General features: G+C 36.8%; 1 pseudogene; it reads left to right on the top strand.

Annotated features, from left to right (window-relative positions):
* The first annotated feature begins 1,992 nt into the window (after positions 1-1,992).
* On the top strand, positions 1,993-2,862 carry LOC146884113 (uncharacterized; annotated as a pseudogene).
* The last annotated feature ends 19,902 nt before the right edge of the window (positions 2,863-22,764 follow it).

The following is a 22,764-nucleotide window of genomic DNA, read 5'->3' as shown; positions in this document are numbered from 1 at the left end:
TGCCTCGGGTATTGGACAACCGAGGCAGAACTTTTTTGTTCAATTGAAAATTTAAAAATTGCAAGAGATTTGAAAATTTCGGCAGGCATTAGGCCTCGGGCCTATGTGAACCGAGGTAGAATGTGGATTTCTGTCTCGGGTATTATAATAACCGAAGCATAAAAGGATGCAAAAATTTCAAAATTGTCATCGCGTGTTTATATGTCTCGTTTGCTCTACAACCGAGGCATAAAGGCTGAGTTAGAAAGTCAAGACAGTACTAGTGTTCATACCCAAATGTTCTTTCATCGTGTCTCTATAATGTCTCTATAATCCCAATTATATGGTAACGATTGTCATCAATTCTCCTCGATCGCAAGAACATTTACTATCACAAATAATTGTCTTATATATATATATATATATATATATATATATATATATATATATATATATATATATATATTCAAAGTAATTATAATAAATAAATTAAAATAATTATTATTTTACATGTTAATGACTTAAATTTCAATATTATTATATATTTCCATTCTCTAAGTAATACAATATACAAAATTTAATCTTTAATTTTATTTTATTTTAACTCTTATTTAAAATAAGGGTTAGCATATGTAAATTACAAGAAAAAAATGGTTTTAACGGAGGTTTAGTTTTATATTATCCAAAGATAAAACTTTCGTTTAAGTTAGTTGCTTGAGGTTACAATTTTCCTTATTAAATTATCCATAGGGAATGTGTTAGTTAGAGGGTTTTTGAACTCTAGGAAACGTTAATCAACTACCCGAGTTTAAAAACCTCGATTAAGTACCATGGGTTTTAAAATCTCCGTAAAATATCATGAGTTTCAAAATCTCCGTAAATCACCATGGGTTTCAAAACCTCTGTAAAATACCATGAGTTTCAAAATCTTTGTAAAATGTCATGGGTTTCAGAACCTCCGTAAAATATCATGAGTTTCAAAACCTCCATAAAATATCATGTGTTTCAAACCTCAAGGGTTTCAAAACCTCCGTAAAATAATTACTTTTAGAACTTTCCTAAACTACCATAGGTTTCAAACCTTCACAAAGTATCGTAAATTTTAAAATATTAATATTATCTTATTTTACTTATTTATCAATTACGTATTCTAATGTACTTTTCAACCAAAATTATTTATATTTATGATATTTGTTTATCTATGTTCGATGAAGTTATATATAAATAGATATGTTAGAAATTAAATCATGAGAAAATATTTTAATTATTAAAATAGGTGATTTACAAGAACAATTTTGCATGTTTTTGCATTATTATAGGAATAATAGGATTGTATATATTAATTATAGATATTCTCTCTTGTATATATTTCTGTTATTCCTTTCAATAAAACACAACACAAAATTCCTTCTTTTATTTGTTTCCTTTACATGGTATCAGAGCAGGAATAATCATCTGCTCAATCATTTGTTTTTTTTTCCTATCCTTGTTTCCATGGCTAAGGATAGAAAAGAACCAAATTTCAATAGTTCTTATTCTCTTCATCATTTGGATCATCCCAGAATGGTCCTTATTTCAAAACTTCTAGATGGACATAATTTTTCGACTTGGCATAGAGCCATGGTCATCTCTTTAAATGCAAAATCCAAATTGGGTTTTGTTGATGGAACTCTCAAGGCACCCTCTACCAAAGACAAACTAGAAGAATACGTAGCATGGAAAAAATGCAACGATATGGTACTATCTTGGATCTTTAATTCTTTGACAACTGATATTGTAGATAGTGTTATTTTCTATGACACTGCTCATGAAGTTTGGGAAGATCTTCAAAATCGCTTCTCTCAAAGTCATGCAACATAGATTTTTCAGATTTAGAGATACATTGCTTGCTTGACTCAAGATCAAATGATAGTCGCAACCTATTACACGAAGTTAAAGAAATTATGGGATGAGTTAGGCTCCTATAGTAATGCAACCTGCACTTGTGGAGCAAACAATAAAAGGCGCAAATTGATGCACTTTCTTATGGGGTTGAATGACTCTTATAGTGTTATTTGTGGTCAACTTCTCTTAATGAATCCATTACCTGATGTTACACAGGCTTATTCTTCTAGCGTTCAAGAAGAAAAACAACAACATGTGGGCATCACACATGACACAATTGAAGCTTCAACCATGGTTGTTCAAAAGAATGAACCAATAGCCCTTGTTGTTCACCACAAACAAGATCTTCCTTCTCGTTTTAATTCATCAAATTGAAAGCCGCTGCATTGTTCTCATTGTGATAGAGATAATCATACAAAAGAAACATGTTGGAAGCTACGCGGTTATCCTCCTAACCACCCAAGGCATGGAGTCACCCAGAATGCTTATTCTAAGCCTAATAGAAATAGTCAATTTTTAGCAAATAATGTCACATCGACTACAGTGATGCAACAATTACAATCCACAATGAATGGATTAACTGAACTACAACTTCAACAGATGTTGTCTATTATGCAGGGTAATGCATCATCTTCGTCAGCTAATCCTAAGGTCAACAACATCAATGTTCCTTCGGGTTTTTCACCACCCAAACTTATAATTAATAATAGGGCCACCGATCACATTATTTCTTCACCAACCTTGCTTGTAACAGTAAAGAAAACATTTCTTTACCACCAATTGTTATGCCAAATGATAATCAGGTCCTTATTATCTTTATTGGAACTTTACCTTTAAGTCCAATTGTTTCTTTAACATATGTGCTTGGGGTACCATCTTGCAAAGTAGATTTGACGTCAGTAAGTCGGGTCACAAGAGACTTAAATTGTTCAGTAATTTTTTTCCTTCTGGGTGTATTTTACAGGATTTGATGACGAGGATGACAATTAGTTTGGGTAAACAACAAGGTGGACTCTATTACTTGGTTGCAATGACATCAAATAAGTCAAACACTCATATTCCATCACTTGCAGCCCATGTCACCAAGTCATCTCCTCCTTCAAACACTTCTACTACTTTGTGGCATCGATGACTAGGACATCCATCTTCATCCAGATTAGATTTAATGGCTAAAACTTTGTTAAACTTCTCTTTAGAGTCAAATAAAATTTGTGATGTTTGTATTCTTGCAAAAAAGACACGTCTTCCTTTTCCAAATAGCTCAATTTCTTCCATTAAACCTTTTGAATTACTTCATTGTGATATTTGGGGACCATATAAAGTTCCTTCTCTTTCTGGTGCACGATATTTTTTAACTGTTATGGATGATTTTTCTCGCTTCACTTGGATTTTTTTCATGCATCATAAAAGTGAAACCCAACATCCCTTTACTAATGTTTTCTCTTTGTCAAAACCCATTTTAATACCAATATAGCAAATATTTGGGTTAACAATGGGAGGGAATTTTTTTCTATGCGAGATTTTTTTTCACAACAAGGAATAACTTACCAACATTCTTGGACTTACACACCACAACAAGATGGAGTTGTCGAGCGTAAGCATAGACATATCCTTGAGTCAGCACGCGCTCTTCATTTTACAAGTCATCTTCCCTTACACTTTTGGGTAGAATGTGTTTCCACTGTTGTCCATATTATCAACAGGTTGCCTATGCCTCTTCTATCACGTCAGACACCTTTTAAGTGCCTATATGGTAAACTCCCTTCTTATTCACACATTCGAGTTTTTGGATGTCTTGCTTATGCAATCAGGTAGTGTCCCCCGACCCATTGTCATCCTCCTCGTCTTTTCCAAATAAAGGTACACAATATCCTCTCTGCAATTTTATCTCTTATGATTGTTATACCCCTCAACATCGTCCTTTATTGCTATTATTACTAATGATGTTGAACCCACATGTTATGAACAAGTTGTTTCTCACACTCATTGACAAAAGGTAATGCAATCTGAACTAGATGCTTTGGAGGCCAATAATACTTGGTCTATTACAACTCCACCTCTTGGAAAGAAGGCTATTGGTTGTCGTTGGGTGTATAAAATCAAGCGCAACTCTTATGGTTCTCTTGAACGGTATAAGGCACATCTTGTTGCAAAGGGATATACGCAACTAGATGGTATTGATTATCATGACACTTTTTCACCTACTGCTAAAATGTCCGCTGTTTATTAGCTTTGGTTGCTGCTCAACATTGGTCTCTTCATCAGCTTGATGTTCATAACGCTTTTCTTCATAGTGATCTTTTTGAAGAAATCTATATGGCTCTTCCTCTAGGTTTTCAGCAACAGGGGGAGAATCTTGTGTGTCACCTCAACAAGTCCTTATATGGATTAAAACAAGCTTCTCGTTAATGGTTTGCAAAATTCTCTATAGCTATTCAGGCTTCTGGTTTTATTCAATCAAAAGCATATTACTCACTGTTTACATGTACAAAAGGCAAGTCATTTACAACTTTGTTGATTTATGTCGATGATATTCTCATAATTGGTAATGACCATATTACAATATCTAGTCTGAAACTATTCCTACACAATCGTTTTCGGATAAAATATTTGGGTGATCTTAAGTTTTTCCTAGATATTGAGGTCTCTCGTTCTAAAAAATGTATTTTCATATCACAAAGAAAATACACTTTGGAAATTATCAAAGATGGTGGGTATCTTGGAGTTAAGCCAGTGGATTTTCCCATGGAACAAAATACAAAACTTTTCGATGAAGGGGGATTATTAAAGGACTCATCAGTGTATAAACTAGTTGTTGGTCGCTTAATTTATTTAACAATTACTTGTCCTAATATCACCTATACAGTACACATACTAAGCAGATTCATGCATGCTCCATGCAAGCCTTATATGAAAGTTGCAATGTGTGTGCTACGATATTTAAAGAATAATCCAAGTCAAGGTCTATTTTTTCCTTCACAAAATGATTTATCTTTGCATGCTTTCTGTGATTCAGATTGGGGAGGTTACCCTGTATCCCGAAAATCAACTACAGATTATTGTGTTTTTTTGGGATCCTCCCTCATCTCTTGGCGAACAAAGAGGCAAAAGACAGTTTCTCTATCCTCAGCAAAAGGTGAATATAGAGTATTGACGGGTACTTGTTGTGATTTGATTTGGTTACGATCATTGTTGAAAGATTTACGAATATTGCATCCTAAACCGACATTGTTGCATTATGACAATAAAGTCGCCTTACACATTGCGGCTAAACTGATATTTCATGAAAGAACTAGACTCATAGAGATGGATTGTCACTTCATTCGTGATAAGATTCAAGATGGTTAAGTTGCAACAAAATATGTATCTTTCGTTGAACAACTCGCTGATGTGTTCACTAAACCATTGGGAAAAGTAGATTTCTCTACCTTGAAGCGTAAGTTGAAAGTTCTTGATATTCAGTCTCCAACTTGAGGGAGAGGGTTAGAAATTAAACCATGAGAAAATATTTTAATTATTAAAATAGCTTATTTACAGGAAAAAAATTTGCATTATTATAGGAATAATAGGATTGTATATATTAATTATAGATACTCTCTCTTGTATATATTTCTATTATTCCTTTCAATAAAACACAAAACATAATTTCTTCTTTTATTTGTTTCCTTTATGATATAAAACTCATCAAATTGATAACTCAATCAAAATTTACACCAAAGTATAACAAGTGTACACATTAAAATTCAAATTCAAGTATAATGGATTAAGAATCAATCGGTGAATAAAATGAATGACCAATATTCAAAGGAATTTTTTTAATTTCATGGATTTATTTTTTTTAATTATTACAATTTTTAAGATTTCACTTCACAACATTGACATTTATTAATATTAATTATAATTTATATTTTTTATTAAATCTTATAATTGCTTAAAAAGTAACCGATAAGAAACAAAATATAATTTCCATGATCAATTTTTAAACAATGGCCCATTATTTTATAACCCGTAAAAGATAGTATTTTCGCTATAATAAAATTTCTAGTTAACAACTAATTAATTTTAGTGACAAAAAATTTGTTACTCATACGGTGAGTAATTCATAGTCATTAATAATCAAGTTACCCATAATCTTAATGAAAAAGATTAATCAATGCTTTAACCCTAATATAATTAACATGATATCGTGATATGTTTAATTTTGTTGTTAGATAAATTAATGTGTACGATAAGTTGATATATATATCATTTATTGTTATTTTATCTATAAACAATATATAAATGGAGAGAGTAAAGAAGTAAAAAAAGAGAAAGCATGAATAGAATTTCATAGAATTTGTGTATTTAGTTGGAAAGGGAAGCGTTGAAAGAAAGAAGCATGACGGAGTGTAAGGCCCATTAAAATTGGTCTTTCGTTTTATTGTCCTAAAGTAAAGGGTTGCCCCTTGTAATTGGGCCTAGAGCTGGCCCAAGTGTTATAATCGAACCCCAAGTCTGCCCTAATTCACTTTTGCTTGTTCATTCTCAGAAAACCTTAGAGCCACAGTCGTCTCCCGCTCCATTAGGGTTTTGGTGCTACTGTGGTCAAGCGAGTTCGAACCAGTGTCTCCCTCCTCACTTTGTTAAGTATTCCCAAATCTAGTATCAGAGCTACTGTGCTAAACCTGTTTGGTCTAGGAGTCTTCTGCTAAACCCTTCCAGGTAAGGGAAGCTAGAACCCTCCAAAATGTTTGAGATGTTTGTGGTTGTTTGGTGTTGGTTTCGTGATTGTTTGAGTTTTGAGTGTTGTTATGGATGTATAAAATAGTTGGATCACTGTTTGGTATGCCATTATGTCTGCTACAGGAGAAAACAATGGCGAGAACTATTAAACTCGCCCAAGCGGGCATGTCTCGCCTAGGCGAGCCTAGGCGAGATTAACAGGGGCTCGCCTAAGTATTTTCCCACGAATGGTCGCCTAAGCGACCCACTGTTCTTTTTGAGCGAGCGAACGTCTCGCTTAGGCGAGGAGGGTCTCGCCTAAGCGAGAACGTGTGCAAGGCCACTGTACTGGAAGTCGAGCTCTCGCCTAGGGGAAGGGAGCTTGCTTGAGCGAGGGTCCTCCTCGCCTGGGCGAGACTCTTCTTCCTGAGCGAGAAGCTGGGCGAGAAGGTGATTGGGCTTGATGTTTTCCTGGTTTTCAAAAGTGGACAATATGCTTGTATGATTATTACCTTTAAGAATATGAATTGAATGACATTTATGAATGGGATGGTATATGAGTTGTGATTTATGAGTTTTAACATGATGTGAGTATGATATATGTATGAGATGGTTCATGGAATTGAAATGATGAGTTTGGCATGAGTTAGACATGAGACATGAAAGGGTTGGTATCAATGTGGCATGGTAATGATATGAGACAAAGTTTCATATTCTGGGTTCGAGAATAATGAGTTGGTATGGTTTGGCTGAGAATACGAAAGTGGTGAATTATGAGAAATTGTATGAGATGTATATGTATATATTTGTGGGTATGCATGCTGAATCTGTTTGATTGATTAAGAAAGTTTGGTCCGTGTCAGTGCGTAATTCCTTGGGATCTCTAGGTGAGATTCTCAAGATCGTGCTTCAGTGGTCGGGACGTAATTCCATGGCCCCTGTTAGTGGGTGTCCATGGGGGTGTCCCATCTGTATAACTAGGTAAGGATTCAAGGTAAGGTTTCATCCTGACACTCTAAGGAGTCAGTTAGTCTCACCTAGAGTTGATTGACTCTTGTGGTGAGAGTAGTAGGAGGCCTGAAATTCATTAAGGGCTAACCTTGTGGTGAGGGAAAATTGATTCATTGTAACACTTGTAACACATAGCTCGGGGGTGAGCAGCTCGGGGGTAAGCAGAGGTATCCACCACAAGTGCAAGCATCCGCTGAATCCGACCAGGTTATATGTATTCGAATGAGTCGAGTCGAGTTGTAGTGTATTGTTTGAGAAGTCATAATATGCTTGGTTGAGATGTGTGTATTGGATTGTGAAAATGTATCTGCTTGTATAGATGAAATCCTATGGCTCTAGCTTACCCTTTTCTTGTTTGAATGCCTTGTCTGTTATCCTTCTACTCTTGCGATGATCGTCAATTTTATTGATGGGAGTAGAGGCGAGAGGTACTCGCGGTCAACAGAGGGGAGAGGACTCTGCTGCATAGTCCACCTGGGCTGGACCTGATGTTTTATTTGTTGGGCTTTTCTTGGGGCTACGGCCCATGTATCCATTTGACTTATGATCTCTTTATGTTCCTTTTAACTTCATAATTGGTTTTTCTGTGGCACCGTGGTTTGCCTTATGTTGTAAGGAGTTGGGTTTAAACTCCAGGACTGCGCTATTATGTTATCTCGTGCGACGTTTTCGTTAATTTTGTTTGCTAAATTAAATGGGACGTTACACGGAGCAGAGTCATGGCAGAATAAATTTGGTGCTTCGGATTCAAAACTGTTGCCTATCATTCAAACTCAGTCTACACCATCGCACAATTTCAATGTTCTCTTCAAAGTGTCATTGAAGCTCCTTCAACATTCTCATCGTCTCAAACATCACAACGCGACCACATGCAAGTTCAGTCCAAAAAACCAAAAAGGATAACTTGGACCATATAAGAACACAGGTTTTAGGGTCAAGATTTTTTTGTTTCTGACTTATTTTTGCAATGGTATTATATTAATTCAATTGTTTATTCTTCGCAGGCAATTTCTAGAAGCACTTGACAAACAAAAAATACAACTCAAGTAGCCAGCCATGCACAAAAGTATTTTATTCGTCAAAAATTATTATTATTATTATTATTATTATTTCTAATATTATTATTTCTAATATTATTATTTCTAATATTATTTAATAGGATATCATATCAATTATTAATATTCACTCTTTTTTATTGGATATAGACTAAATTTAAAGTGGATTTGAATTATCTAATCCATGATTATTATTTAATTTTTGTATTTAGTATCAATGAAATTTTTTATACCATTCTTTATCAATATTTTAAAAAACACATAATTTTGAAGAAAAAGTAGACTTTTAAATATGTATATTATTTACTTATCTAATTTTATGAACACGTAATATTATTAATATCTTATATTTATCTAATTTATCATTTACTTGAAAGTAAATCATTTACAGAAACATCTAGTGAATGATTTTGCAGGAATTTCTTGATACGCGGAAGGAGAAAGAAAGGTACTGATTTATAAAATTCTAAAGGAAATATGTATATGTGTTGGTTTCTAAACTTTGCAGAGTCTAGATGCAAGGGGTTATCACTCAACCACACACATGGTTCATCCTCTAATGTCTTGGACTCAATATGTGTAAGGCCCAGTTTTATTTCTGCCATAATGTTTAAGGGTCGGCCTTAATCTGTTGAGCCTATGGGCTGGCCCATAGGGTGTAAAGGCCCCTAGAGCTGCTAGGGTTTCCCATTCAGCCTCATTCTTGCAAAACAGTACCTAAAATGCTACCTCTTTTCTTTTCAGAATGCTCTGCTAGGGTTACTCACAACTGCTCTTGGTCAAGCTAGCTCTAAGCTCAGCTTGTCTTCACGTAAGTTAAACCTCAACCCCTACTGTTTCCCTTCAAGGTTCTGTTGTTCTTTTCCCGCTAGAGGTCCACTTTAGTAACCTCGCTCCTGTTCTGTGCTACTGGTTCCACTTCTTAGATCTGCTCTTGGAGCTGTCGGTCCCATTGGTTTAAGAGTCGAAGCCGATATTAGCTCCTTTCTAGGTAAGGGAAGCTAGAAACATTTCTATTTGATGTGATTAATGTTTGTTTTGCCTTTGTTCCGTGATTTCTAAGCTTGTATGCTTGTGGATGCATGTGCTGGTTGATACTGTTGTTTGAGTATGAAAATATAGCTGTTGTAGGATGAACAGTGGCGAAACCCGACATTCTCGCCCAAGCGACCCTGTCTCGCCTAGGCGAGACTTACAGGGACAGATCCTAGCTCGTGCTCGAGCTTTCGCTCATGCAGAGGGTCTTCGTTTCGAGCGAGGTACTATCTCGCTCAGGCGAGAGATGCTCGAGGTGCAGTTGCAGCCTAGGCGAGGAACCTCACCTTTGGGCGAGGAATGGGCTCGCTCAAGCGAGGGAGGGCTCGCCTAAGCGAGTGTGCAAAAAACCTTCTAGGACCTCTATCGCGATCTCGCCTAAGCGAGGGCCTGTAGCTTGAGCGAAGGGATCCCTCTCGCCTGAGCGAGGGCTCTTGGCTTGAGCGAGATCCGCTGGGCCTCGCTATTCTTTTCGCTTGACTGTTATGGAGTGTTTGATTGCTTGATTGGTATATTTAAAGTATGAAGTTGATAAAGACATGAAATATATGTGATTATGAATTGAATTGGTATGTTGGTGTGATCTTGGCATGTAAAGTGAATGAGAAGGTTGGTATTAAAGTGGCAATGGTATTGTTATGAAATGAAACTCTATATTCATGAATTTTGGGAAGGATGAGTTGTTATTGATTTAACATCCAGCGCTTCTACCTCATATTCAACTCCTTCTGATCAAACAAGTATTTTAAGCTTTTATGATCGCTGAATACCTGGAACTGTGCCCCACACAAATAATGCCTCCATGTTTTAAGGGCAAAAACTATTGCAGCTAACTCCAAGTCGTGCATCGAGTAATTCTTCTCATACACCTTTAACTATCTCTACGCATAGGCCACAGGTCGTTTATCCTGCATTAGCACACAACCCAACCCTTGATATGAGGTATCGTAGTACACCTCAAACATTTTGGTTGTGTTAGGGATAGCCAAAACTGATGCGGTAGTCAGCCTTCTTTTCATATCCTCAAAGCATGCCTCGCACTCATCTCTCCAAGAGAAAGGCTGATCCTTTCTAGTGAGTTGTGTCAGGGGCAGCACCATCTTGGAGAAACCCTCCACGAACCTCTTGTAATATTCGGCTAGTCCTAAGAAGCTTCGCACCTCGGTAATTGTCTGTGACCTCTCCCACTTTGCAATTGTTTCAATTTTTGCCGGATCCACTGTTATCCCTTGGCTGATATTACATGCCCCAAGAATTGCACCTCATCTAACCAGAACTCACACTTTGACAGCTTCCTGTACAATTGATGCTCTCTGAGAATTTCCAACACTACTCACAAATGCTCCGCGTGTTCTTCTCGGCTCTCAGAGTAAATCAGAATATCGTCAATAAACACCATCACGAACTGATCTAGATAGGGCCGGAAAATTCTATTCATATAATCCATGAATATTTTCGGCGCATTAGTCACCCCAAACGGCATCACCACATACTCGTAGTGACCATAGCGCAACCTGAAAGCCGTCTTCTGCACATCTTCCGGCTTGACTAGGATATGATGGTATCCAGACCTCAAGTCTATTTTTGAGAACATTGCGGCTCCCCTCAGCTGATCCAACAGGTCATCAATCCTCGGCAGCGGGTACTTATTCTTTATCGTTATCTTATTCAGCTGCCGGTAGTCAACACACAACCTGGAGCTGTCATCCTTCTTTTTCACTAATAATATCGGTGCTCCCCATGGTGATGCACTTGGTCTGATGAACTTCTTCTCAAGCAGGTCTTCAATCTGCTTCTTTAATTCAGCTAACTCAGCTGGCGCCATCCTGTACGGTGCCATAGAAACCAGCCTAGCTCCAGGGATTAGGGATGGCAACGGGGCGGGGCGGGGCGGGGACGGGTTTCACTATCCCATACCCATCCCCGTAAAAAAAATTCATCCCCATCCCCATACCCAAACCCAACGGGTATCAAACTTTTATCCCATCCCCATCCCCACCGGATAATGGGTATAATCTCGTACCCATACCCGTACTCGTTTTCTTACTACTTTAATATTAATTTTAATTCATTTTTATAAAATAATAAAAAATTACGGTAAAGGAAACATAATATTATCAAATATTCAATATTAGGAGTATGGTTGTTTCTTCGATATCAAATACTTTAAAATAAATTATAATTGTTTACATTTTAGATTAGAATACCAAATAAAATTTAATGAGAACCAAAACATTTATTAAATTTGCAAACATTAATGAAACCTAGTTGATAAATTTTAAAAATATTTTTAAAAAAATATAAAAGGAAAAAAATATTTAAATTAAAATATATTTTAAATGTTTGTTTACTTCAATTTTTTTAAATTATAATGAATCTATTTTTTATACACTAATAAAAGTTATAGTACATCACTTGATTAAAATGACGCAAAGAACAAATAATAAATATAATAATAAAATTTTAATATAGATCTTGTATCTTTTGAACCATAATATATGTTGGATGGTGGTAAAAAAATATTCATGGTAATTACATTAAATTTTTATATTGTAGTAAATAAAAATTATTTATACAATTATAGTGAAAAAATTAAAGTATGACTGTAATGAGTTAGAAAATAAAAAATAATTAGATAAAATTTATCGAAATAATATTCTACATGATGAAAATAAACAAAAAATAAAAATATTAAAAAATTAACAAATGTGTGTCTTATAAACAATTTGGAGACTATTGGAAGGAATCACACAAAGGAAAAAATATATATAATTAAAAGTATGATAAGATGAAAAATATCTTAGAGATCTAAGAAAACTTTTCAAATATCAACATATATACTCAATGGTTGATAAAAAAAAATGACGCAAAGAACAAATAGTAAACATAATAAAATTTTATCATAGATCTTGTATCTTTTAAACTCTAATATATGTTGGATGGTGATAAAAAAATATTCATGGCAATTATATTAAATTTTTATATTGTAGTAAATAAAAATTATTTATACAATTATATTGAAAATATTAAAGTATGATTGTAATGAGTTAGAAAATAAAAGATAATTAGATAAAATTTATCGAAATAGTATGATGAAAATAAACAAAAATAAAAATATTAAAAAATTAACAAATGTGTGTCTTATAAACAATTTGGAGACTATTGGAAGAAAATTGCACAAAGAAAAACAAATGTATAATTAAGGGTATGATAAGATGAAAAACATCTTAGAGATCTAAGAAAACTTTTTAAATATCAACATATATACTCAATGGTTGAGAAATAACAACATTTTTTTAGCGAAAAAAAAGAGTTCTTCAAATGAAACAAAAATTACTAATAATAAGTAAAGAGTTTTTTTTTATATTACCTAGTAAATTAAATGTTTATGCTATTAAATACTTAAATTGAGAGTATTAAACATTCTCAGGTGGAAGGCAAATATACAATAAATAAAAATATTAAAAAATAATAGAAATATTCAAATGTTACACATAAAAAAATTTTAATTGACATACATAATTTTAACATAATTACATAAAGGTTATGATAAGATAAACAAATATATTGAAAATGCGAATGAGTTTCATGACAAACAAAATATTTAAAAAAAATAAATAGAAAAAAAATATATATATATATATAGGGTTACTTAATTAATTGTGAATATTTTAATAATATAAATGAGATGGAGATATGGCAGGGACGGGTATTATGGCGGGGATATATTCATCCCCATCCCCATACCCATACCCAATTGAAAAAATCGGGGATTCCCCACACCCATACCCATACCCAGTCAATGCGAGGATTCCCCGTCAAAACGGGGACGGGTTCGGGCAATACCCACGGAGATGGGTTTATTTGCCATCTCTACCAGGGATGAGATCAATGGTGAAATCCACATCCCTGTTAGGTGGCAATTCTGGAATTTCATCCGGGAAGACATCTATGTATTCATCCACTATTGGAATCCTGCTGATTTTCTCTGCAGTACTAATCTTATATGCATGAGCCATTATCATAAAGCATGTAGCTCCAGCCTCAATCTCCTTCATAGCCTGATTAGATGAGATAAGCTCCAAACTTTTTGTATCTAGAAACACTACCTTGTGTCGTCCACAATTGATGATCACATGGTTGCTCGACAGCCAATCCATACCCAGAATCACGTCCAAACCCTTCATTGGCAGGCAAATAAGATTCACCTTGAACTTGCGGCCCGCCACCTCCATAGGGCATCCCACACAAACAGAGCTGGTGGATACCTCGCCAGACGCTGGTGCCGCGACTATTAACTCGCACCCTAGTTCTCGCATCACAAGCCCGAGCCTCCTCACACATTCATTGGATACGAATGAATGGGTAGCTCCTGAACCATATAACACAACAACCTCATGATTAAATAACAAACACGTAGCCTGCACGAGGTTACCTGACTGGATCGCCTCGGTAGTCGTCAAGGCAAAGACACGCCCTGGTGCTCTGGGCCTATCTCCAACTGGCTTCTTGGTTGGCACGCCTCCAGCTGGTTTCTTGTTGGGACAATGTTGGGCATAGTGCCCCGTCTGGTCGCACACATAGCACTTGCTAGTGCTAGGGCCTCCTCCAGAGCTGCCTGAGGGTTTTGGGCAATCCCTCCTCAAATGCTCACCACCACAGTTGAAACACTGTAGTTTTCTAGAAGAAGTTGATGGTCTGCTATAAGGCTTCTTCTGCTGGCGAGTGTCTATAGTGGTCCTCTGTGGTCGAGCCCCACTGCTGAGCCCCGTCTCTAACTGCTCGACTGCCTTGGCCTACTCCACCAAGACCGAAAACTCCCTGATGTGGAGTGGTACTATGAACCGGCGTAGCTCATGTTTCAACCCGCCATCGTATTTCATGCACCTCCATTCCTCAGTGACTGTAGGCAAATAAAACCTCGCCAGATATTCAAACCTATCTGTGTATGCCTGCACAGTCAGGTTCCCCTGCTGGAACGTGAGGAATTCAGCTTCCCTCTCATGTTTCGCAGAGTCCGAATGTACTTCTTCAGGAATCTGGTCCTGAAAGAAGTCCAAGTGATATCCTCTACCTGTGTCCGCATCAGCTGTTGCATGCCCACCCATCAATACTCAGCATCTGCCACTAGTAGGAAAGTGATGAATGACAGTCTCTGAGCATCAGTGCAGTCTATCACCTTGTAGATCTTCTCGCACTCTCTCAACCATGTGTCTGCCTCATCAAGGGTAGATTTACCAGAGAATTTTGAGGGCTTATGCCTCATAAAGTCCTCCATCATCACAGGGCGAACAGGTGCCACCAGGGCTCTAGGTTGAGCTGTAATAGGCTGCATCGCGTCCACCATGCGATGGAGGGCCTGAGCGATATCATCAGCTCCAACAGTGTTTCTCTTCCTCCTGTTACCCATGGCCTAAGCACGCCACATTTTACAGCTGGTCAAATTACACAGCTCAAGTTACGATTTCATAATCAAAAACAATAAAAAAAAACACAATCAAATTGTCACGCTAGCGTAACACGATGAGCTCACTCCCCACAGACCCCAAAAATCATTTTGAAAACAAAGCTTTGATACCAAATGTAACATCTCATCAAGATATTACGGATTTAAAGTGAATAAAAGAAATAAATAAAATAAAATCATAAAGACATCACATTTATGAATAAATCTCATTTCCCAAAAGCGCAGGAAATTTAAACTTTTATAAATTCAAGGGATCAAACCAAAATCCATAATTACAAAAGTGGAATAATCCAAAACTATCTCATAAAAGTTTACACTTTATTTCAAAAATATAAATAATATAAAGACTCTCATGCTATCCCCCACTCTGTGTCTAAGCATCACCGGCACCACCTGCATCAACATCCTCTGCTCACGTGTACTGCGCACACAATCATCGCCAAACACAAGCAGATAGGGTGAGCTTAATAAAATCAACATACAAACACATTGATATACATATATGTATTCACTTATAAATTTTATGCAAACATCCAAATAAAATCTCTCACTCTATTCCATATCACCTGGCCACAACCAGATCATTCGTGTTCTACCTGTTTTAGTAATTACCCCAAGGTAATTTGTTGTCAAACCTATCGGCCACAACCGACAGAGCACGTGCGGGAAACCATTGCTACAGATTATACACCGTAACGCCAGGTGGAGTTCCCTACGAACATAGTTTGTAACGTCCAAAGACTACCAAACTTATCAACTATTTACTAAGGAGGGCATCTATCTGGACCCATCCGTACTAGCCACAACCAGCACACTCACACTGGCAAAACTCGCCAACCCGAGCTCAACTCAATGGTTCCTCGTGTTCATCCGCCATCCCAAGCTCAACTCGAGGGATGCCATTTCGAGCTCAACTCGAGGAATGCTACGTGTTTAACCCCTATCCCGAGCTCAACTCATGGGATACGTTCCAAGATCAACTCAAGGAACCCAGCAATCTTACCTTTGAAGTATCACCAAAAGTCTCGTAGATCACGCCTACAAAGTCCAACGACTAGGACTTACAGCAGCTAAATCGCCTAGCGGGGGACACATACCGCTAGGTGCTACCAGCTTCCAGACCTCCTGGCGGGGGACACGTACCACCAAGCGCCAAGCGCCTAAGAACCACAAATTCTACAACCACTGCCCGTCGAAACAATCCACACCGCCAGGCATACATGCTCCAGGAGGTTACTATTTCCGCCGCTATCGCCTGGCGGGAACTTCCCCTCCGCCAGGCGCCACCTGCACCAGACCCTCACTATTTTTCTCGCTATCGCCTGGCGGACTTCGCTATGCCGCCAGGCGCCACATAAGTACTCATGCGGTACTGGTTTTGGTTAGGTACTCTTCGCATTTTCCACTCACGCTTACCCTCAATCCAGTTTGCTCCTAACTCAATACAGTGTATTCATATATAAGGATGGACACTTACAACTCTCACCTCTCTACAACAACTCCCCACAAGATTATTCCATCCCAAGAGGCTCACCAACTGTTAGGTGTCATCGAGGTTTTCCCAAATCAGTACTTATATGCATTCTATTAAAGTTCTGACAGCACTTGAATTTTCCGTGAGCTAACACACTTCCCATGATTCTAATTACCATTATCTCAACTACTTTATACATCCAGAATCAGTTCGCTTACAAGGTAAGATTGGGAATGTCACTACCTTAGTAGGATCACTATACACTAGCCCCTGCACCAGTCCTTTCTGTCCAACTATATCTCCTACTGCAAAATCTTAACAGATTTATTTCCTTAGCAAAAATAAAACATTATACTCCTACTTTACACTTGTCATTACTAAAGACTTTTATCCAACCATCATCCCCAACCCCCTTCGCAGATAACTAGAAACCGATTCACCCGAGAACCAAACATCTAATATTCCAAAAACATTATCACAGCCCCGATCAGCCACTCAGACCCACAATCAATGTATTGGCACCTGGTAGCCATCCCCGTGCCGCCAGGCGGTGCATGCCTTTCTGGGCAAGTTCCCATAATTTCATCACTCTGAACAATTCTAGATCTCCAATTTTCCTCGTCCCTATTCCTCCATCTTTCCCCTCAATTCAACTTCCTCATATACTTACGATTAATACTCCTGTTAGACCTTCATGTACCCCTAATTTCCTTATTTTCACTCACTCAATTAACCAATATATGAAAACCCCAATTTCTCATACCCTAAAATTCATTCGCATTGTTCAATCAATTTTATACATAAAATTACGCTAAACTCAATGAATTACAACGTCAGAACATCCCGTATCAACTCCCCCTGAATTTCTCTTCGAACAAAACCACGTAAAATGCACAGAATATCATAAATTGAATCAACCAGACCCGCACAGCTTGGCGAAAACTCATCATTGCCACGCAGTTCATCAGGAAAACCCAGAACTGAGTTATAGGCTTGAGTCGCTTGGCGGTACAGGGCTTCACCGCCAGGCGGTTCCTCAAGGGAACCCAGAAAACACCCAAATTGGTATGAGCCTCTAGGCGGCTATGTATAGCCCGCCAGGCGGTTTTTGGAAAATTTCCAGAATGCAGAAATTCGCAGATACAACAAAGATCATGGATTCATGCTATCATACTATACATGTAATTATTAGAATGAACAAAGAAATCGAAGTCCAACTCCCCTAACCTGGAATTCCATCGCTTAAAATATAATGCTTGAGTTCTTTCCTTGAGTTCCAACAACTCATGTAAGCTCTCCCACTGTCCAACCCTTCAATTCCACTCCCTACTCACTGTTTCTCTCTGAATTCGTGCAGCCCTCAATACCTCAAATGTTCAGACTCCAAAACCTTCCTCTCTCACACAATTAGCCTTTTATTATTGCATTTAATGCTTGTTTAATTACCGAAAACGAAAAATAAGCTTAATGGTAATGTTTATGACCATTCAATGATCTTTTATGGTCTATTTTTCAGCCCCTTCCAGGCTTCCTAGCTGCCCATTCATCTAGGTTTTCCATCAACTCTATACATTCAGCCCAAACTAAAATTTAGCAAAAATAAAGTTTAATTTGGGTTCTCCAAGGTTTGAACCCATCACCATGCAATGCCAACTCAATGCCAAACCATTCAACCAATTCATATTTCATGCTAACTAATATAATCCAAATATCATATTATTCCACAGCATGATTAACATATATTTAAAACAATAACAAATAATAACACAAAATAGGCATACATAGGACTTGAACTCAAGTCCTCTCACACAATTAAAGTACTCTCAACCACTTGAGCTAGTACTTTTCCATGTCCTTCCAATCAAAAATTAATGTCATAAGTGATCTTCCCACCCGCATTTATTAATTAATTATTTATTTAATTACTTAAATTATGCGGGTCTTACAATTTTGACGTTATTTGTGTGAAACCTAAACGTTTTCTTCTATTTGGAAGTTCCTTCATAGTTCCTTCACTTTGCATATGAAAATTGTGCCTAAACGCTCACTTCTCTCCTCATTATTCCATTTGGTTGTCATCCGCAAGCTTTGAGTTTACAAATCAAAAGGTGTGCATCTTCTCTTTCCCTTCTCTTTTCATTTTCTTGCTCAAAAGGGATAAAGTTCCCAATTCTCATTGTTCCCTTTGGTCATTCTTCCTAATTAGGGTTTTTTGGGTGATTTTGTGGGTGACACAGACGTGAAGGAGGGTGGACTTTGGTTTATTTTGCAGGTTTCGTTCTTTTAGAGGTGGATAGTTTTCATATTACAGGAAAGTTTTATTCTTTCCCCATCTTTGTTTCGGAATGATTTTTTGCTTTTGTGTTTAGGGTTAATTGGAATCCCCTGTTTTTTTTTTCGAATTAGTTGTTATGGTGTGGTTCGTGTTGATGAATCTATCATGGGATGGGTAATAAATTGGACACCTTCATGTGGGTAACCTTTTGTGCAATTGTGTTTACCACATAATCAGACAATGTTCGTTAGTTAAATATTCAATATATTTTTTAGCAATTTTTTTAACATCTTTTCTAGTGCACAACCTAAGATACCTACAACCGACTCAATTTTGAAAAAGCTAGGTAGACAAGTGACCCTGGTTAAATGCAGATTCAATTAAATTAGGCACCATCATATGGGATACTTGTTTGGCAAAATCATGTACTGTGTTTTCAAATTATCCAAGTTCTAGTTAGAAAAACACCTTACAAAATTCCACTACTTTGGTTTTGCAGGTGAGGAAGCTCTGACCATTTTTTAGGCCACATAAATAAGTTGGATATGATGTCGTCAAACACCCTTTTTTTTATTTTGGTTGTGTTTGTCAATGACATGCCATGAATATTTACAAAATTACTTAATATAGGATGAACCATTATTGTTATTGATTGATCTTTAGTTATTGATATTGTCCAAATTTTAATTTAGACACTACGTTTTAGTGTTATGATTTCATGCAGGGAATTATATTTGCAATAACTATGTACCAAACACAATGTATTTAAGTGGTAAATGTAGTAACTGTAAGATCCACAGAATTTAATTAATTAAATAATTAATTAATTAATTAATTAATTAATAAGTAGTGTATTTATGACATTAAATTCTTATGGGTATGGTGTGGATAATTACTAGCTCAAGTGGTTAAGAGTACTTGATTGGGTGAGAAGACTTGGGTTCAAGTCCTATGTGTGCCAAATTGTGTGTTATTTAATTATTATTGTTTTAATAATATGATGGAGCATGTTTCGTATGATATCATACTTGAATTGTGTGAGTTAGCAAGAAACATGAGTTGGCCTGATGGTCTAGTATTAAATTGGCTTTGGCATGGTCATGGGTTCAAACTTTAGTGGCGAAAATTTAATTCTCTTTTTGCTAAAAATTGGTATGGCATGAATATGAAAAGGTGGAGAGAACCCTAGGGGCAGCTAGGAGCGCTGAAAACAAATACTAAAGGCAATAAATCTTACCATTAAAAGACTTAATTTTCGTTTTATGCATTAAACCCCACTTACCATTAAAAGACTTAATTTTCGAGAAGAGGGGTTTGGAGAAGCTGTTTTCTGAGGGCTTTGCAAGGGTGCGAAAATTGAGAGGGGGTTGATAGGGTTTTGGCAATTGAGAGCATAGTGAAGGGAAGGCGTTAGGCTGCCTAGTGATCAAGGAGGGATTTCCAAAACTCTGCATTTTTCTAAGCAAGGGAAAATTCTAGGTTAGGGGAGCTGAACACGAGAAACCTTTGAGTTGTGGTTCGGGTTGGCGAGTGTTGCCGGTGTGAGTGTGCTGGTTGTGGCCAGTACAGATGGGTCCAGATGGATTGCCCTCCTCAGTGATTCGTTGACGAGTTTGGTAGTCTTGGGACGTTACGGACTATGTTCGTATTTGGGAACTCCACCTGACGTTACGGTGTGTGATCCGTAGCATGGTTCTCGCATGTGCTCTATCGGTTGTGGCTGATAGGTGTGGCAGCAAGGCACCTTGAGATACTCACTAGAAGATGTAGAACACTGCTAGCATGGTTGTGGTCATATAGAAGAGTTGGAACGAGTCTCCTTGATGTGCACGGATACTACATGGTTGTGACCATGTGGAAGGAAGGGAACGAGTCTTCCTTGATGTGTATTGATATTACATGGTTGTGGCCATGTGATAAAGAAGGAGGAGGTCCCTTGATGGTGAAATGAGATTATACATGGTTGTGGCCATGCGGAATAAAAGAAGAGATTTTATTTTGATGTATTTTATTATATATATATATATATATATATATATATATATATATATATGTGTGTGTGTGTGTGTGTGTGTGTGTGTGTATGTTTGGTGTATACTTATGTGTTATCTTTTTAGCTCACCCTATCTGCTTGTGTTTGGCGATGATCGTGTACACAGTACACGTGTGCAGATGATATTGCAGGTGGAGCTAGTGAGGCTTAGGCTCGGAGCGTGGGCTAGATTGGGAGTTTTGTGTTTATATATTTTATGTTTTTGGAAATAAATTGTAATCCTTTATTACTCAAACTTTGGATGTTTTACTATGGATTATAATTATGATTTTGAATTATACTGGTTATAATAAAAGATTTAAATTTCCCGTGTTTTGGGGAAATGAGGTATTATTAAATGCAGTGTAATTATTTATTTTTCCTTATTTTATTAAAATTCGTAATATCCTGACGGGATGTTACAATAACAGTTTTTGTGGAGCAAGTAAAAGAGATTATTCATGGCAACACATTTGACTTTGTATTTGGGGTGGGTGAGAACTCCATGTTGTAATTCTTCAGAGGTTGTGGGGTTTAGGTTTTCATTCACTTCAATTAAAATAAAGGCCAAAAAGACTCAGAAAATATTTGTAATACCTATGTATCAAAGACAATGTATTTAAGTGGCAAACAATGTATGAGATTTTGTACACTAGGTAGAGCAAATTATTCATGACAGCACACTTGACTCTATATTTGGGGTGGGTGGGAACTTTAAGTCGAATTCTTCATAGGTTATGGAGTTTGGGATTTTGATTCACTTGAAAGTAAATTATAGGGCAAAAAAGATTCAAAAATATTTGCAATAACTATGTACTAAACACAATGTCTTTAAGTAGTGAATATTGTTAGAGTGTTTGTACAACAGGTAAAACAAATTATTAATGACAACATATTTGACTATGTATTTGGGGTGGGTGAGAACTCCATGTGGAATTCTTCAAAGGTTATGGGGTTTGTGTTTTTCATTCACTTAAAATTAAAATAAAGGGCAAAAAAGACTACAAAAAATATTACAATAACTATGTACCAAACACAATGTATTTAAGTGGCAAACGATCTACGAGTTTTTGCACAATAGGTAAAATAAAATATTATTCACTTGCTATTTAATTGTGTATTTGGAGTGGGTGAGAAATCCATGTGGAATTCATCTGAGGTTGTGGGGTGTGGGTTTTTCATTCACTTGAAATTAAAAGGTATAATTATTCGCAACGTACCCAGTTTCGTTCCAATGTGTCTAAATGGTACCCGCTTTTAACTTTGCATCTATTTAGTACCCAAATTAGTTTATTTGCATCAATTTGGTCCCTTTTAGTTGACTCTGTTAAATGACTTAACGTCTGACCATGTTGACTACTTAAGTGGGAAAAAAAAGATTACGTGGCATTATCAGGTGTGTGATGTGGAACAGTGGTTAGAAAAATGAAATTGAAAATTAAAAGGGGACGATTTGGGAACGAATCAGAAGAGTGTGTTCGAGTGAGAGGCAACGTGGTGAACTTAGGGTTCAAATCAAATTGGTTCCTTCGAGCGTTGCAGAGGAAATTGAAGCTGAAATTGACATCAAAGTGGTAAGTATTTTGGATTCCAAGTGCGCGAATCATGTTAATTTGTGTTTCATTGAATTAATTGTTTTTGGAATGGTGGGGTTTAGGGTTTAGTTTATTTAATTGTTTTATGCGGTGTTGTTTCAATTTTTTATTATCTGTTTGACGGTGGTTGTCCTTTTTTATGATTCCGTTGACGGTGGTGGTCCATGAAGTGTGTTTGTGGGCACGAGCAGTGGTCCCCCATTATGCTTTTGTCTATTTTCACGCTTTTGTCTATTTTAATGGTTTTATCGGTCTT

This window comes from Vigna unguiculata, chromosome 8, assembly GCF_037176805.1.
Source record: "Vigna unguiculata cultivar grain cowpea cultivar isolate G323 ecotype 2 chromosome 8, ASM3717680v1, whole genome shotgun sequence".
Lineage (NCBI taxonomy): Eukaryota > Viridiplantae > Streptophyta > Magnoliopsida > Fabales > Fabaceae > Vigna > Vigna unguiculata.
Note: the sequence above shows the minus strand (reverse complement) of the source record. Positions and strands in the feature narration are given on the sequence as shown.